We start from the raw sequence: 20,255 nt of genomic DNA, 5'->3' as shown, positions 1-20,255 counted from the left end.
AGAGATAACTCAGCAGTTAAGAATGCTTACTGCTTTTGCAGAGGACCTAAGTTTGACCAAGGCACCCAAGTCAACCAGTTCTCACCTGCCTGTCACTCTGTTTCCAGGGTGATCTGACACCCTCTTCTGGACTCTACAGGTACTTGCAGTCAAGTGTACATACTCACGCATAGACATAGAAATGTCAATGTAATTTAAAGTAATAAAAATAAATCTTAAAACAGCCCTATAATTTCTGAGCTTTTGGCTAAGATCTAGTTTTTTAAAAGGAACCAGAATACAACAAAACAGAAACAACTTTTATATTGTCTTTCTCTGTCAGAAGGGAAAGGGAGGGGAGTCTAGCCTCCATGAAATCTTCCTATACACTCTCATCATAATGGACAAGCACTTGGGCAATGCAGCACGTCAGACTGAAGGCTCCACTGAAGTCTATGATTCTCATTGAAACTTGGCACATAACCCTATAATATTACTAATGTGTAGTGTTGGTTTGATGGCTATTCCCCTTAATAATGGAGTTAGTGGGTATCTATTGTGAACCACTTAAGTGTTGAGTACTTAATATTTTAAGGATCACAGAGCCTGATCTGGGCAAAGTGCCAAACACCTTCATTTTTTAACCACTTCTTTTCCCTGTGATGTCTACGAGATGTTCAATGCAGTTTCTGGTTAATGCAAATAATTTAGGGGGTAGAAAGATGGCTCAGTGGTTAAACACACCTGCTGCTCTTGCAAAGGACCTTGACTCAGGTCCCAGAACTCCCATGGTTCTATAGTGGCTCACACGGTAACACTAGTTCCAGGGGTGTTGCAGGTCCTCCGAGCCAGCGGTGACACGAATGACACGGATACCACATCGGGTTCACGCAGCAACTTTACTGTGGCCATACCCACTTCCGCACAGGGGCTTCAACACAACACACTCTTCTGGACGCCTCAGGCATCTGCATTGCATAGTGCAGTGGCTCTGTGAGAAGTACAGACACATGGGAATCTAAATTCAACAGGGTTTTAACCTACCAGCCCCTCAAGTCCCTCAGAGGAGATGAAATAGAGGGTACTCTGCAGCAGAACAAACTGTGCCAATGACTGATGCTCAGAGGGAGGGGCTTAGAGAAAGGGAGTGGCTGATAGCTAGCTCTGCACACTGGAGCTTCCCTTTCAGTTAAGAGGATGACATGTAACCTCGGACTGCCAGACTCATTTCACCCCGTGCCTCTGTGTGAGCATTTAACGTGACTTCCAAGTGATGGGTGAAATCGTGCTAGCAATTGCTTCAATCACTGTATAAGCATTTAATCTGGAGCTTAGAGAGAAAATTAGATGGATATGTAAAAAAAATTACTCTCATTTAAATCTCAATTACTCTCTTCAGAGTTTAAGCAACCGAAGTTCTAACCCACTGAGGTCCAATTTCCTTATGACACAGCCTTTTCAAAACATGAAACCATGGCCGCTAAGAAGACAAACAAAGCAGAGCAGAGGTGTAGAAAACAGTCCCTAGGGATTGATGTGCCTGGGGGCATTTTAATGAATAAGTTTTTACATTTGTTTAGTGTATATTTGTGTGTGTGGGTTCCCCGACACTCATATGGAGGCCAGAGGACAACTAGGGAGTCTGTTCTCACGTTTTATCATGTGGATTCAGGGAACAGACTCAGCTAGTTGGGCTTGGTGACAAGGACGTTTACTCACTGAGCTATCTGAGCAGCTGCTATTATTTATTCTAAAGAAGATTATATCAGAAATTATATTATCAATAGAATCTGTAACTTGTATTTTCTCTTTCTGTGTCCCATGCTTTCACCAAGAAACACCCAAACTCTTTACCTTTCAAAGATCTTTATGTGTATGAGTGTTTTGCCTGCAAGTCTATCTGTGTACCCTATGCCTGACTTGCTCTCCTGGATTCCAGAAGAGGGAACTGGATCCCCTAGAGCTAGAGTTACAGAGAGTTATAAGTCACCATGTGAGTACTGAGACCTGAACCCATGTTCTCTGTAAGAGTAGCTTGTGTAGAGAAAGGGAAGTGGGTAAAGGGTTCCATCACAACAAAGAGCTATGTGCAATTGATACCTATTGGCAAAGAAAGATCAATACTTTCCCACAGAGTATCACTGGGAATATCAACTATAGGCCAGGACATGCCCCATGCACAAAAGTAGATGGCCAACAGAAAACAAGCTCCATGCTTGCCTTTGTTGTTTCATTCATTTTGTTTTACCTTTTACTTTTTTTTTTTTTTTTGCTTTATTGATATTGTGTGTTTTTCATGTTTTTGTTTTTGTGGAATTGTTTGTTTTGCTTATTGAGAGAGAAAGAGAGAGAGAAAAAGAGAGCTAATGAGAGAGAGAGAGAAAGAGAGAGAGAAAAAGAGAGCTAATGAGAGAAAGAGAGAAAGAAAGGGAGAAGTAGAGAGAGAGAGAGAGAGAAAGAAAGAATGAGAATGAGAACAGTGGGCAGGAATGTGGGGCGGGGATCTAGAAGGAGTTAGAAGAGAAAAATACAATCAAAATATATTTAATAAATATTTTTGTTTTAAAAATAGCAAGCACTCTTAACTACCGAGCCATCTGTGCATCTCCCAACCCTCATGATTTAAAATTCAAGTTAAATTCCTTGTTACAACTATGCCATTTATTTCATCTTCTTTATCTTTATTATACTCATTCCACAATAGATAATTATTAAGTGTGCTGTTCATTCACTGTTACAGTTTATCATATAGCATTTATATACTTTTTTCAGTTACTTTCTAAAAGTGTAGATATTAAATTGGGCTATACCAACAAATTTCTGAACATAAACTTTTAGATTATAACCTGTTATTAAGCAACAGACAGTCACTGTCAGTATTATGTATGTATTTCTTTATATCTGTAAATATAAGTAGTATCAGCACCAAGTGATCTGAGATTATACTACAGCATTCCAATGCCTTCTAAGCCTGGCTCCCCAAATCCCCAGGGTTGGGAGTGATGCTGAGGGATGTCCTATCTAAACTCTGAATCTGATGTGCAGGTAGAAGGTTGAGAAACATGACCAGATCACACCAGCTCTATTCTAAGCAGTCTGTCTTGAGCCAGTTCCCTCCCTCACTCCACATCCAGCATCCTCCTCTTGGAGTCCCCACTGGAAACCTGCCACTTCATTTCCAATGTATCTGTCCAACCAGATTGGCATCTCTCCAGGTAACGTTGGCCTCATAGAAATCAATGCTGTGGCCGTTGCCCAAAGAATAATCACTTTCAAGACTCTTTGAACATATAAAATCAATAACAAAGCAAGTCACTGCAATCTGTATAATTGAATCACTACTAAGTACCCTCCTTTCTTTCTCCTAAACAACCATGGGAGACTGAGCTTCCTTAAGGCACCTCACCTGTACCCAGAAAGCCCAACGCTCATTTAAATTCATCTTATCTCTATGGTCAGGACATCTGACCTCAGACCCAAATAGGAGGTCAGAGGCCCACTGGAAACACAAGCTTGTATCCATGTGCTGGTATCTGAGGCCTCAACTCTATGCCTGGGACATTTTTTTCCAGCTCATATCTTTGTTTTCTTAGCATCCCATGGATCAGGGCTCATATATTTGAGAGTCTAGAATCAGGAAGAAGCAATGCTTGAGAAGGATTAGGGGCATGGTCTTGTAGGAGTGGATGTAACCTTATTGAAGTGAATGTAGCCTTGTTGAAGTAAGTATGTCCCTGGGCATGGTCTTGAGATTTCCAAATGCCCAAGCCAGGCCCAGTGACCTTCTCTTTCTGTTGCCTTCAGATTCAGATGTAGAACTCTCAGCTACTTCTCTTCACCATGTCTGCCTGGATGCTGCCATGCTTCCCATCATGATGATAATGGACTGAACCTCTGACACATAAGCCAAACTCAATTAAATGCTTTCTTTTTTAAGAGGCTCTGTGGTTATGGTATCTCTTCATGGCAATATAGCACCTATAGTATTGGGAGTGGGTCCTACCCTGAGGTCGCCACTCCCTTTATTCCATTTAGCATCAGGTTTTTCTTTAAACTTTTCACCTCCTTGAGCACAGGACTTAGCTCTATTATACTTCTGGAGCTCCTTTTCTCCTCAAACTGTACCTTCTATGTTTCTCTTTGGTCAGCTTGTTCCTTTTCATTATAGATCTGCATACAATTGAACAATAACCACTGGATGAAATCAATACTGGGATGGCTTGAAATTTCCTCTGCCAATGCCACTAATCCAAAACTCTTCCATTTAGACTCAGGCAGATTTTTTGGATAAGTGCAGAAAGCAGCCACATTCTTTAGCAAAATATCATCACAAAGATGATCTCAGGGCCACTTACTAACATTCTTCCCCTTGAAACCTCTTGACCTAGGCTATCATTATCTACTCTGTTCTGAGCACCACTGGCTTCCATGCTTTCAATACCATGGCCCATTAAGTCCCACTTAAAGCATTCAGCCACTTTCCTAATCCAAAGCCCCAAAGTCCATGTTCCACCAACAATCAACATGGTCAGGCTTGTTGCAGAAACACCCCACTCCTGGTACCAACTTTTGTCTTGGCAACACCCCATTCCTGGTACCAACTTTTGTCTTAGTCATTGTTCTATTGCTGTGAAGAGATAGCATGACCTATTTAAACCTTTAAAAATGAGGCAACAGTACATGGAAAAGCTAAATCAGGTTTTACATTTTGCTGAAAGCAGTGGTCTATAGAGTTGGGCAGGAAAATATGTGTGTATAAGCTAGAAAGGAAAAGATCAAACTATAACAGCTATAATTTTATACAAAGACATTTAAAAATAATATTCTGAATGGTTTAATAAGCAAATTACATACCAAATATTTACAAGCAAGGCCAATATGAAAAAAATCAGTTGTATTTTTAAATACCAGCAAAATAAATTTAAAATTAAATTTAGAAGCATATTCATTTGGGGCTGGAGGGGTGGCTTAGTGGCTGAGAGTCTCTGCTATTCTTGCAAAGGACCTGAGTTTGAGTCCCAGCATCCATGTCTGGCAGCTCATAGCCACCTGTAACTTGAGACCCAGGGTACCTAATACTCTTCTGGCCTTCCTGGGCACCTATCCACATATGACATATACTCACACAGAACTTCTACCACCACTACCATGCACACAAAACATGAGACTGTTTTTTATATTGAAAAAAATATCCTGTCTGCCTCTTCATGTTTCATGTATGCTATACCTATCCAGGGTAGGCTACGCTTAGTGGCTCATATCTAAAGAGCAGTAAGAAGAAATATAGTAACTCTTCATTGAAGAAATACATCTTCCAAGTCAGTTCATACATCAGTGGCAGTAAATGGAGTCTCTACCATCTTTCAAAACAGCTGAACTACCTGTCTAACAGGGAGACAGACCCAGTGTGGAGAAATCCTCAAGGGTATCTGGCCAGTATTCCTCATGATTACCAAGGTTCTAAAAGCAACAAAAGAAATCAACAGAAACCCCAAACTAAAGTGATAATAACTGAGTTCACTGTGCTTCCTGGGGGTTCACTTTACTAATTGAAAAACTAATAAATTAAAATAAAGGATAAGGGTGAGAAGAAGAAGGAGGAGGAGGAGGAGGAGAAAACATGCAAAGGAAATCGAAGAAATGAAGATAAAATGTCAGGAGTCATAGTCAGAAAGTCAGAGAGGAGAAGGGAAGGACAGCATACAGCCAAGCCCAGCCTCTGGGGACACCTAATTCTCCCACCACTGCCACAATGCTAACTGCAGTCCTACCATGCAAGATGGTCTTGGGAAAGGCTTGCTTGCTTGTGTTTTGGGAAGTTCCTTTGTTTGCTGGTCCCCTGAGTGGGTGGGCACAAGGGGCAGGATCTGAGAAGTTGCCACCTGTTCCTGAACTTCTCCTGGGGTGGGGTCTCTGCCCTGAGGCTTCCTTGAAACCTCCCTCACTGTCATTCCTGGCCAGTTAGGAGCCTTAGGATATGGGTGTACAATGGGCAAAGAACACAGCATGCAGCCATCTTTAGGACAGCTGCCAGGACACCCAAGAGACTACAGGAACAATTCTAAGAATGTATAAGCTGCCATGTTTTCTCTTTATTCTGGGATGCCTCATGCTGCTGTCAGGAAATACTGACAAGCACGATGTGGGAAGGAGATTGGAGCTGAGGATTATTGACATTTTAAAGCCTTCTTTAATTCAAAAATATTCAGAAGTTTTAAAAGCAGCTGCAGTAGCTGCCTTAGGAAAAATGATTCTGTGATAAAGTACTAAGACTAACCTTTCGGGAGTCTTGAAATTAACACAGGCCTTGAATCCCTAAGGGGATATAGCTTTTGTCTTGAGAAGGGACTCTCGGGGGTCTGCAGCGATTGTCTATGGAGATCTCATTGAAGTGGGTAGTCTGTGCCCATGCCTTGAGGACTTGAAGTTCCCAGCAGAGCAGCCGAAAAGGCCCTCAGGGCGACCCTCACACAGGCATCTGTGTTTGGAGAGTTGGAGTGTGGTAACGAGGACTCAAAACGTAGAAGCCTTCGTCTCAGGTCCCAGGGCAAGTTATTAATGTATCTGGCATCCAAGCACAAGTCCCAGCCACTCTGTGCCCATGCACCATTCTATAAGGATGCCGAGTACAAAGGACCATTCTATAAAGATGCCAAGTACAAAGGACCATTCTATAAGGATGCTGAGTACAAAGAAGCCGTCAGTTTTAGGTCTCACAGGAAGAATTAGCCACTGGCAGGAATGGCGAGTGGACACCTTCCCTCAGCCTGGGGCTTCAGGCATGTAGGGTAATTATCCCTGAGCTCTCCGGGATTAGCCCCTGATTCTTTCTTTACCTCTTAGCCGTCATCATTTCTGCCCACTGGTAAAATCAGTTAGGGCTGGTGAAGCCAACAAAACCAAACCAGAGCTTAAAAAAAGAATAGAGGGTTTTATTTTTTTTTAAATCTTAGTTTAGAGAAATATGTCTGTTGGTAAACTGAGAGCCACCTACATTTCAGAAGCAGGTGCTCCCTAGCCCGCCTTCAGCAGCTCAGTGCCAGCAGCTGTGCTGTTACCAGCTCTGCCAAATGAGACACATTTCCACTGTCACCATGAATCCCCTATCCTTTATGAAGCCCACGCCATCAACATGCTTGCACACTCGCTTGCTCTCCTGTTTGTCTCCCTTTCCCTCTTTCCCTCCTCTTTTCCCCTTTTCCTCTTCCCCTCCACCTTCTCCTCTCTCCCTCTCTCCCTCTCTCCCTCTATCTCTTGTCCCAGCTCAGAGGTAGCTTTGTCTCCCCCATTTCCTGGGTGGTATGATATCCACAACATTCCTCTGCCCTCTGTTCACCACAAAGCCATGTCTTTGTCATAATTTAAGATGCAATATTTATTATTCCACGATCTTACAATTTGATTACTTATTTGAATTATTGACAGCTGTTATCTAACATGGCCATAGCCGTGTTAAAGAGCAACTCCTGTGTCATCTGATGCATTATTGCTTCAACAAGCCAATTTGCTGTGACCTGGTTAAGAAAGGTGTCCTAGTCTATTCTAGTAATCCTATATGTAATTCCACTGACTCAAGCTGCTAATCTCAGCCTCAGTTTCCTCTCTGACACTTTGAACAGTGTGGGGCTCAGGGAAGTGGATAAAGAACAGAGTTCTTAGCATGGACCACTAAGTAGCAATAATTATAGACATCTCAAAAGATGGACGATTAAGAAAAAGGATATTACAGTCTGGCCACCTCCTCTTCTGCAATTAGGATACTGGCTGCTAGGTAGTGTCTTCTGTGTCCGAGACACTACACCCTTGGAATCGCAACAACATGGGAAATCTTGCAAGGTTCCACTCCCCAATGCAGAGCTATAGGCAATCAATGGCTGCCAAGATCGGGTGAATCCATTGCCTCCAGGACAGATTGCCTCTGATAGGTTGTCCAATCCCAAGCAGACAGCCTAGACACATATACCTATGAGCAACGCTAAACAGACTCATGAGAGAGAGAGAGAGAGAGAGAGAGAGAGAGAGAGAGAGAATTTTAGAAAAGTGGGGGTACAGGAGGAATTGGATGGAGAGAGGGAGGCAGAAATTATGTAAATATACCATTCAGGTATACAAGTGTCAAAAATCAAATTTAAACTAAATATAAATAAACAGATGTAAGTTATTTAAAGTTGTGTAGAACTAGACTTTGAAACTGACATCAGCATAGATAACACACCCCTGTTGACAGTGTCTATCAGACACACTGGGCACAATAGAGACCTTTTGCTCATGTAAGTCAAGTCAAACTTCTGTGGTAACTCCCCGAGACTGTGGATAACCCTGCTCTTTCTCTCAGAACTTGGCTCCAGCTTCCAGGATGCCTTACCATCACTTCCAGAAGCTCTATGCATCAGCACGATGATCAAGAAGGCTCAAGAAGGGGAAGAGTAAAATCAGACTCTTAGGAAGAGTCTTAGCTTGGGGCTCAAGCTCACAGCATCCTGCCCATGATCTGCCAGCTGCTGCTGACACTGAGTGGCCTGCTACATGGAGGAAGCACTCAGGACAGGCTTCAGTTACACTGAAATAGGACAGGTGTCCTCCTATGCCTCAGTTTCCCTACCTGTGGATTGAGGAAGCTGAGTGAGGCAGATACCTTGAAGCCTATCGATGAGCAGTTTTCTGTGCCATTCATGATCTCTGGCGTGCTTGAGGTGGGCAAGTCAGAACATCCTCTTGGCCAGATGGTCATCGAGGAGGCCCAGAATAGGAAACCACCATTGCCAAGGTCAAAAACTGGTTCTGAGCTCACGCCGTACTCCAGAGGCCCGCACCTTACTCTTCTGAGCGATGACATCAGGACAAATTTCTCCTAACATCAATCAGGTACACCAGAGGCCCATGCCTTACTCTTCTGAACAATGCTCTCAGGACTAATTTCTCCTGGGGCTTTGCTCTGCTCTTCCTGGACTGTACTAGTACATGGATCCACAGCCTCCTATGCTCATTGCTTGTGAGGAGAATACCTAGGGGCCTGAACTCTGGACACTTGAGTTTCTCTACAAATCTCCAACCCTCTCTCTTTTCCCTGTCGCTACCTGTTTCCCTACTCACAGCCCCAGCTCTCTGATATGGATAGATAATGCATACTATGTTGAGACAAAAAGTGGCCCCCACTGCCACCTCCGTGCAATCCTCATTTGGGATCCGTGGATGAGAAGGCAAAGACTCAAAGGCAATAATAGATAAGGTCATGGAGCTAGTGTGATGCCAGAGTTGGAGTCCAAACGCCAGTTGTCTGACACCCAAGTTCACAAAGCACCTGCTGTTTCATTTCAGGAAGTGTGTGTTTATTCATTTGTCATGGGGGGGGGGGCGGTGATGTATGGAATAAGGACTGTCTTCATCCAGGGCCACCTTCTGCACTTTCTCTAAGCTCCACGTTATTATTTGGTGACAGCCAATTGGTTTCATTTGGTTTTCAGGGTCACACTGAGGTTTGTAGCCCCTGACCAGGGCTGGTTAAAGGAAGTCTAGAATGTCTCCAGGGTCGCATCAGGAAACTGTGAGGCCCCACAGGCTGCAAGGTTGTGCAATTCACCTGGATTCATTGCCCCCTGAAAAGGACCTTTTACATCCTTTTGAAACCAGCTTGCTAACAAAGAGACAGGAAGAAATGTATCAGGTGAGACTTTCAAGAAAGAAGGAGTCAACCCAGAGGCAAGGCAGAGTGAGTGAATGGGCCACCTGGAGACTCAACTCCCACCAGCCCCGCTGTCGCCCTGGTCTAAGGAAAAGCCAGATGAAAGCCGCCTGCCTGGGGCTGCCAAAACCAGCTAATTACAGAGGAACTGCAGAGTTCAGGTCTCCAGAATGCATGTGTTTGGCAGAACATTGATTTTTTTTAAAGGATGATTAAAAGGTCTTCTGTAAGGAAAAATAGTCTGTAGGCGGGACAGTATGGGGAAACTTGTCCTTGCTGGATACTGTCTGCTCTCAAGAAGCCTTTAATATGGTAACGAACACAATCAATTCCCAGGGGGAACTGTGGTGCGCAGGCTTTTCCATCGTTCATGACTTTCCTTGACCTTCACACCTGGAGTCCAATCTGAAACTCTCTGTCACGCAACACTGAGAATCCCTTCTTACAGACACTAGCCTTTGTGGTGTGGGACTTGCTTCTTGGTTACATGGAGCTTTGTCCCTGGACTTGGTGACATCCTATCATCAGAAAGTTGGGATGAGGCCAGTTTCCTGACCAATGTCCCCAGCATTCACAGCTCGGACCATGACCACACAAAAGCTGCGACCACAATAGCTTTTTGTTGTTCCGTGTTTATTTCTTGCAAAGCAATTGGCAAACAGGGAGGCACATACTAAACACTCAGCCCAGTTTGCACACAGGCAGGTGCCATGGCTCCTAACACCAGACAGAGAATAAACAGTGGAGAGAGGATTCAAACTCAGGTGTTCTAGAACCTGAACCAGCATTATGTTAAATCGGCATATCAGATTTTGGACTGGAGAGCAGTTATCGGGAAGTCCCACCTCCTTTGAGCCCTTTTGTGCATCATATTTCCAGGCAATGCCGTTTGCGTCTACAAGGCTCAGCCTGAAGCTCTGAGACACTAACACACAAGCCAGGGTCACCAATCTGGAGAGCAGCAGAACTAGGTTTCCAGCTCTGTATCCAGCCCAACAGGGTAGCTGTCCTCTCCCTGGACCTGGGAAGAGCCCAGAAACCTTTCGGTAGTTCACAGAGTGAGCTGCCACCTCCAGGTCTTTCCTTTTAGCTACTGGCCTTGGCTTCATCCAGGAGACCATGCTGTGTCCGCTCATCCTCCTTGATGAAGGGACATGAGCCCTATTCTTACCTCGCTTGGTTACTGTCTCACACAGCTAACTAGTTAGTCACCATGGACTTGGGGCATGAGTTGGAGACAACTCCATCTCCTAATTATTCCAGGGCACTCAGCTATTCAACTCCTTGGTTTTCATATAGTAACAGGAGAGATTTACCTAGATGGCAAGAGCAGTGTTTATCCAAGCAAGCATGAGGTACAGATAGTCCCCTGCTGGGAGCTATTAAATAGTAGTTATTAAGCACACAGTGAATCTCTCCTGACCCAGGCTGGTAACTCTAAAACTAGAGCCTCAACTTAAGTACTTATCAATACTTAAGAATTGATAAGGTGAGGAAACACATCACCCCCACCCCACGCCCAACACACAGTAGGTACTCAATAAGCATTTGCTTTGACTTGGCTTCCCCCCAGAATCAGCAGAATGGAGACAGAGAGGTAAGTAAATAGATGTGTCTGTGAAGCAGTGAGGAGCCTCAGCATGGCGGGGAGGCCTCTCTTCTTCCACGGAAATGTCAAGGGCTCTAGCTGATGAGGCTCTGCCAGGCTGAGTGGCAGCTTGCAGAGTCTTCTCTCAGAGCATCTCTGCCGGCTCCAGGAGATGGATGCTTGCCAGGTTTTTCTGAGGGAGAGGGTGATGGGACCAGACCCCATCACGGTGCCTTGTCACCTTTGTGGGTTCCAGTTCTGAATATAAGGCACCCTTCTGCCATACAGTAAACCTAAGGCCCTAGCTCACACAAAGATGTCCCTTGTGGCCAGTGTCAGCTTGTCTGCCCCAGGACTGATACAGTCCATGCATCCATCACATTGTCCCATGTAACTTCAGGCTCCGCTTGGAAGTGCCAGTGTTTCCCTGTGCCCCCGAGGATGGCTATGGAACTGGTTGTGTAATAACTTAGTGGGGACTCCTCAGATACTGAAGCATCCACCCGAACCCCTGCAACTCTGCTTCTCACCCCAAACTCTATTTCCCCTTGGAGGCAGCTCCTGAGAGACTTGCAGTACAGTCCTGATGTAGCCTCCTAGGAGTCTCGGCTGCTCTATCAGAAGGTGGGTGGTGACAGCATGAATGACCACTATGTAGTGAGTCATTAAAGGACACCGCAGGATGTATGCACAGCTTCACCGAATCCCCAACACACGGAGAGCCAGTGATGCCCTTGGCTTTACAGACTGGGATCTAAGAACACTGCATATCCTACTTCCTATTCCCAGATGAGGGCATCACATGGAAATCCCTAAAATTCCTTCCAGATCAAGCTCCAGAATCCCAAAGAGGGCAGGCACTGTGACAGTGCTGAGCTGCAAATACCTTGCTCCCTAGATGTTAGTTACATCACCACAGGGCCTACCCCATGCATTGGTCTTTCTTACCCCATTACCATCCCTAACACTCTACCTTCTTCCTCCATTATCTGAGCTCCCTTCCTCTAAACCCAAACAAACCCTCTTAGGGAACCGTTGCTTCTCTTTCACCGACTGGCCTGCCTGCAGGCAACTGTGAATTGCCACCAGACTCTGAGTCCTTAGATGTCACAGGTGCACTATGAGCTATAGGTGCCTTGTGTAGCCTTCATGCTCCAGCTGGGTCCTGTCATGTGTCAGAGCTGTAGAATATATCCTACCATGATCTCAAACTCTTCCTTAAAAAAAAAAAAATAAAACTCGTGTGTCTGTCTGCTCAAGCACTCTTACAGCCAAACCATACAGCCCCCAAACAAACCCTAACTCAGCACTCCGAGCTTGTGCTTTGACCACCATCCACTCTGAGGTCCCAGGGATTTCTACAAAATCAGGAGGCACAGGTCACCCACAGAAGCTGACCCACAATGCAACACAGACAGACCCTCTCCTCTGGGTTCTGAGAGTCAGTGAACAAGCCACTGGGGGCAAAGAATGATTCCCCTTTTGTTTCTTATTTAAGGAACTCACCACCTATTCTAGAGGGCTCTGCGGGGGGGGGGGGGGGGGGGGAGTGTCACCAAGTTAGCTCCAACCCCAGGGGTGAGGTTATGGCTCTGGGAACTCTCTAGACCCACTGCTACATAATGCATTATTTCCTCTCCACAATGTGGCCACAAAGGAACCAATTCCTACGCTAAGGGTAAAGTTACATGACTCCCGATATTCGATATTCACCCACGATTTCCACTCCTTACTCATCCGGCCTCCCACGCCTCATGGGATAGGAGCAGAGATTCACAGACACCTCACAGATGGTAGACTGCTAGTGTGAAAGCACCTAAGAGGGTAACATTAGAAAAGACATCCAACCTGGTGGTAAGGGCCCTTGTCTTCATTAGCCACACACTGTAGAGCTTAGGGTGGTGCACGAGGAGTGCTTAGTGGGCTCTCCCCAACACACAAATCTCAACAGTCGGTAATGGAGGGCTCTTTGGTGTTAGTGATGTATTAGGTCTGGAAGTCTGGGACAGGCAGCGAGTCCATAACAAGGAGCCTAATGGGTGTAATCAATTCCACAGCTGACATATATTGACTCTCATGTTTGACAGACTCAGGTTGTGGGACACAGAGCTACACATGTGTCTTATTGGGCTGGGTATCTTTTCTCCTGACCACCTGAACATGGAGGATAGAGACGGTGCAGAGCCTACAAATGTGTCCAGGAAAGTCCAGCCTGTTCCTACCCCTCACCGGGTTGCGTGTGGATTTCTCAGGAGGATGGCTGGAACCCCACCCTGCCCTGAATTGTGTTCTAAACCCTATACAACTGCTCTTAGAATGGCGGCCTCCACAGTGTCAGTCATGCAGTGTGAAGTTCTGGACTGAGCACCTCGCTAGTCCATCCTCCCTGCTTCCCAGTGCTCCCCTACCCTGGTCAATCTCTGCTTTACCTGTGTCCATAGCCAGCCTTTCAGAGTCAGGATCTTGCCAAAGATCTATCTTTTGATGTTGTTTCCTGGGTAGAAAATTCCAACATACATATACATATACATATACATATACATATACATATACATATACATATACACATACACATACACATACACATACACATACACATACACATACACATACACATACACATACACATACACATACATATACATACACACATACACACATACACACACACATACACACACACACACACATATGAATGAACTGGTAATTTAGGCAGTCACACAGGTAGCAGCAAAATGCCACTCAAAAAGCCCTGGGCATGGACTGAGCCATGCCCATGTTTCTGTGACCCACAGATGCCCAGGCACAGTGGAGCTAGTGACTAGGCAGTATCTACACAGGAGAAGAAAGCCTTGCAGTGGGTTTCATAGGCACGGTCTCCTTGGCATCCTCATTCTGCTTCTGAGCATCTGCTGGTCTGTACCCGCTGTGGGGGAAGGGAGGCAAAGACCCCCTTGCAAGCTGAATCGAAAAGACAATTCACAAAGAATTTTGTTTTGTAAAGCAATCTTCGAGCATAATTTTAGGGGCTCTTGGATAGGCAAAATTCTTTTTCTTCTCTTTCTTGGTCTCTTGTAGGCCAGGCTGGCCTTGAACTCACTATGCAGCTGAGGAAACCCCTCAGCTTCTGATCCTTCTGTGTCTACTTGCAAGGTGCTAGGATTATAGGCATGGTCTCTGGTCCTTCTGGTTTGAATGACCCCTTATTTATCTTGCTTACTGAAATGTTAAATAAAGAACTATTTGGAAATATATTGTCTATTAAAAAAAAACTTAAGTGGTAGCATTTTAATTGAAAAGTCTTAAAAGAAGACCGAGATATGTTATTCTAAGAGTCATGAACCTGCATGCTGGTTCGGGAAGCTACTACATGACGCATGGGCCTAATTTGCACACTTTGTAATGAACAGAGTGTGTTCTCACCACACTTCTCAAACAGAGGCTAAGAACTCATTGCAAACACAACCAGAAAGAAAGCAGAGGGGGAAATAAAATTTCCTGAATGCTGGTGGTGTGCCAACAACAGGCCAGAAGTTCTCACGAAATGACTACCAAAGATCTCATAAAACAAACACATCATCTCCCAAGGATCTTACAAAATGGGTACCACGACCATCCAGCAGTTCCATAAATCAGCCACGGTTATTGTCCTCTGCTTTTCGAATGGGGGAAACAAGACTTTCTCACTGGAGTGGAGTTTACCAGCAGTGGATGCTGCCTTTTTAAAATTTTTCTCTTTTGATGTTGGTATGTTTTAAGAGTAATTACTGGGATAAACATACTCATGTGTGTGCATTTATGCATTTATTTTACAGAACACTTCGTTTTGTTGGATGAACTGGGAGGAGTCAGGAGAGGGGTTTGGATATGATCAAAGCACATTGCAGGAGACTGCCAAAGAACTAAAAAAGGAGGGGAACATTGGCAAGGACTCAAGGCTAAAGAGATATTTATACAACTCAAGTCATACTCACATTTGTAAATTATATGTAGAAACATGTACGAATTGTATAAGAGTGCATCTGCTTTTGTGTCTCCTCAAAGTTCATGAAGTGACCACCAACTGTGGTGTGTCTACCCTGGAACCTGGGTAGGAGACACAGTGCATTTCCAGTTAAATGCTTGGACCCCAGAACAAAATGTCTGGGTTGATGCCAACTCTTTCCCAGCTTCAGCACCCTTGGCACTGTCCCCATGGTGACTCGTTACTGGACCACGGCGAACAAAGGCTTAGGAAAGCAAATGGCCACACTGCCATCTTACCTGTTGGATCTGAGCATAGCAAGAAACAGTGGAGAACACGAGCCAAGTTCAAATCCCCATAGCATTACTCTTAAGTTATGTCAAGATCATTAAGCAGGGCACAATCATTTACGTCTCGTGGAAAATCACGTTTCCCTCAAAGGCTTCTCATAAGGAATAAGCTGTCTGAGGTATACAGCATACTCAAAACCAAGCGCATAGCAGACTCTCAGAGGAGACCAGCATCAAGACTTTGATCATTTACTCACAAGTACTCCATGCCCCGCACTGGCCTCTAGGGGCTAACAGGCTTACTATTAGTATCATACTTACTTACATATTTATTATGTATGCACTTAGCATGTGTACATGTGTGTGCTACAGCCCACGTGTGAAGGTCAGAGGACAGCATGCAGTATTGTTTCTTTCCTTCCACCATTGGGTCTCAGGAATCCAATTTGGGTCCCCACTTTAGAGGAAGTCCCTTTTTTTCCGTTGAGCCAGCTCTCTTTCTGGCCCTTTAGGGTTTGTTTGAAGCAGTGGCTCAGGACAGACTTGCTAATTCCAGCCAATCAGCTGTCAGGCGGCGCTCCAATGTGCACCACAGTGGGGGTCTTCTCACAGAGTTTCTTGGAAGAGGTCCACCTCCATTTGCAAAACGAGGCCCATTTCAGTTTCACATTCTCCTCACAGGTATAAACAGCTCAAATGTCAAGTTTCCTTCTTTTGGATTTTTCAAGAGAGAAATGATGCAGAGAAGATGGTCAAAGAGGAATCTTGGGGAAAGAGGCCTACAGCCCTGGGATTCCTTCACTTCACCCTCCCTCTCTACCCAGAAGCCCCACCCTCCCATGACTCCCCAGGCCGACTTTTATTTTTTTTAACTCTTTCCCTTCCTTCTCCCAGCCCAAGCATGCCTTTCCAGAGTGGCTTAAATACATTTAAACACATTTTCAGTTAAATGTCATATATGTAAATAACCCATCACCTGTCTGTGTTGATGTCAAACTGTTCTCCAGGTTACTGTATCTTCAGTTGCCCATTTAAGTTGTTCAGTGGCCCATAGGAGACATAGAAAGCTGCCATTTCCCCTGAAATCTAATGTTTCGAGGGTTTTTTTGGGGGGAGGAAGGTGGGGGGAGCACAGGCACTTCTTCACAAACCCCAATAACCTACCCCAAACCCACAACTTACTCAAACACAAGGCTTTTCATTTTTCCAACTATAATTAACAATTGCAGGAAAGAAAGGAAGACGGAAAGCCCATGCCCAAAGTCCTTTGATCACTAATTTTAATAAAAAGGAGAACTAATAACATCTAAAGCCATAATTGAGGCTGGCTCACAGAGAACCAGCCATTTAATGAGTTTTCCTTCCCTATGTTTATAGCATTTTGACACATTCGTCAGGTTGGAAAGTGTTTGGAAAGAGGAACTGGCCCAAAGGAAATGGGGCTGGCTGTTTTAATTATTTCTCTTTGTGTAGAGTAATCTCCTTTGTAGTAAAGAGCCACAGTGCATTACCCTGTGGAAATTGCTTTGTTGGTTTTCTCCCCACAGGGAGGATGGCAGCAGGCCTGAGTCTAGCAGCTCTGCCCAGGGGGACCAGCCCCTCCACACAGGCTGCCTAGGCTCTCACATCTGCAGTTTTGAAGGGGAAAGACCTTTGAGTAAAGGACACACTATTGTAGTATTTCCAATCTGACCTACCTCCGTGCCATCTGGCATATCTTTATTAAAGGGTAACTTGGGTTTAGAGGGGGGTCCTTTACTTTAGGGAGGACTCACTCTTTTCAGTCCCATTCTGAAATCTTCAACAAGGCAGGAAATGGCGTGTGCCACCTCTGCGAGTGTCTTCAGCACGGGCTGAGCGTCACAGGGCTTGCAGACAGAACACACACCTTCATCTTGTCTGCCCCTCTTTAAATTTCCATCTGCATTTTTGACTCAGTCTGGTACCACAAGGGTCTGACCCTTCACATGTGCTCTAGGTGATCCTGCAGGCCAATCCAGGTTTGGAAACAAAAGGATCTGGATGGGGGAGGGGTGGCTCTTAAACTTTCAGCAGGTGTCAGAATCTCTGGGCCTGGTAGCTGATCGTAACTTTTTTTTTTTTTTTCTTCTGAGACAGGGTTTCTCTGTGTAGCCCTGGCTGTCCTGGAACTCACTTTGTAGACCAGGCTGGCCTCGAACTCAGAAATCTGCCTGTCTCTGCCTCCCAAGTGCTGGGATCAAAGGCGTGCGTCACCACCGCCTGGCTGATCCTAACTCCTGATCTTCTGACTCAGTAGGTCTAACTGGAGTTTTGGCATTTACTTTTCCGTTCTTGCTTTAACCTGACCAGTTACTGCCATTGACAGACCATCTGAGCTCCCTCAGAGCACAGCACCAAATGGAGGATCCTTTCCAGCAGCCGAGCAAAGGACTTAATCTTTTATAACATTTCGACCTATACAGAAAAATCGCCTTCTTGCTGGAAGGACCCCTGTTACTCCCATATTCATTCAGTATTCCAATTAAATAAGCGGTCATAGTTATAAGTGTTCTTTCTTTAAGGTTTTTTTTTTTTTTTATGTCTATGTGTGTTAGACCTGCATGTCTACGGTCCATGTGGGTACAGTGCCCATAGAGGCCAGAAGAAGACATCAGAGTCCCTGGAACTGGAACCAAATATGGTTGTGAGCCACCATGTAGGTGCTGGGAATCAAATCCAAGTGCTCTTAACTGCTGAGCACATAGTGTTCTTCTGTGATCTGTTGACTATTATCTGAGAACTATATGGTGGGGAAATGCTTGTTATGGGGATCATATGGCTCAGCGGAAGGGAACACACCCTGGGGTAACACAGGATCTGATTCTGCAGTCACAAATTTAACTGTGAGCCCCAGGCCTCTTGTACTGTTCTTTCCAGCTTGTTCTTTATGTATGACCGTCAAGCAGAGGCAGTTACTACTTCTTGCTACTGAGACTCAACATGCAGCTGAGAAGTGGGAATAAGAATAGGCCCTTCCCATGGGCAGTAGTGGGGGTCAGAGTGGTGGTAAAGATGAGGTGTCCCACCAGGACCTGACCACGGCGAGTTCCCAAGAGATGAATCTCTTAGAACTGCCTGTTAAGTTCTCATGGAGGCAAGCTACTGAGTGTATGCTCACGTGCTTACAGCTCTCAAAAACCTTCCTTTTCCTCCCTCTCTGTTCCGGTCTAAGTGTGCTGAAGTTTAATCTCCATCCTGAGATATTTCAAAGGAGGAGTCATCCGACTGGATTCAGAGGCAGAGTCTTCAGAAAACAAAGAGAGTTAGAAAAAGTCATGGGGTGAGGTGCTTTCTCAGTGCAGCTTGCTGGCCATACAAAAGTGAGAGTGGCTGGAGAGGTGACTCAGGGCTGGCTATATAAAAGTGAGAGTGGCTGGAGAGGCGACTGGTGGTTAGGAGCACTCGTTGCTCTAGCAGAAGACATGGGTTTGATTCCCAGCACCCACATGGCTGATCATGACTGTTGTAACTCCAGTCCTGGGCTCATAGCCCTCTGACCTCGGTGGGCATCAGCCACCACCAGAGGGAATCTCAGACATTTCACCTCCACATCCAGGAGCTGAAGCGAATCTGCTCTATGAGCTATGCCTACTATAGTTATCTCATCATAGCTATAAGACATGGACAGAAAACATCCTGTCAACATTTACCCTCCCATCTGGTTCCTGGTGAATGTATGGAAGAGATGTCTACTGTTTGGCAGACCCTGATGAAATGACAACAGAAGGAAAGGGTAGGATTAGCAAGAAAATCCTTTCCTGCCATGCATCCAACAAGGGTTCATATTCAGCTTATAGAATCCTTAAAAGTGAAGAAAACAGCAAACAGATTTAAAAAAACAAACAACCTAGTAAATAGAAAAGACATTTGGTATCACAAAGACAACGTGTAAGAATATGGTCAGCCTTAGCAGACATTCAGGAAAGGCAAGCTCTCAACAAAAGTGAGATACTATTACAACCCATAACACATGTGTCCGAACACCTTGATTCTGGGGGAAAGAAACAAAAAACAAAAGTAAATAAACTAAACTGGTCATATCAATGTCAAACACTAGTCATAATTTGGAGTATGGAAACTCCCCTGCATAGGGAGTATAAATCAAAATCAGTTTGGGAAACATTTTGTATAAAGTTAAGTATCTGTGAACAAAGGGATGGAGAGAGGGTTCGAAGGCAACAGAAATATCTTATTTTGTGCCCATCCTTTAGTGGACTTCAAGCACGCTGACCATATGAACTTAATGTACAGAAACCCTTTTGAGTTAGCAATCATTACTCCCATTATACAGCTGAACACATTGCAAGTTAAAGGCACGGGTGCTTTTCAAATGCCTCTATAAGCCCAGTGACCTTGGGAGATGCAGACTCCAGTCTGAGCTCAAGACGAGGAAGCACCCGTAAGTCCATCTACTTGGCAGGCGTCCCAGGAGGCTCAGCATGGGACAAATCAGGACATGGCACTGCTTTTGAGGATTCCCCAGCTTAGTGAGGGACACAGGCAGCTTACCAAGCATAAAGAGGTGCTAAGGGCATGTGCTAATGGTGAAAATCAACTCCTGCTTTGTGAGAAAACAGGAGGTGGGGGAGAGCTTCATCTTCAAGGAAGAGAATTTAGCCTGAGTAGGGGGGACTTGGCATCACGGGGGCCTTCAGGCTGAACAGGCAAAGAGGACAAAGGACCAAAGCAGAGTGTGTGCCCTCCCAGAACGGTGTGAATTCTAGTGGGAGG

This window comes from Mus musculus, chromosome 13 (assembly GCF_000001635.26).
Source record: "Mus musculus strain C57BL/6J chromosome 13, GRCm38.p6 C57BL/6J".
In the NCBI taxonomy this organism is placed as follows: domain Eukaryota; kingdom Metazoa; phylum Chordata; class Mammalia; order Rodentia; family Muridae; genus Mus; species Mus musculus.
This window is presented reverse-complemented; position numbering follows the sequence as displayed.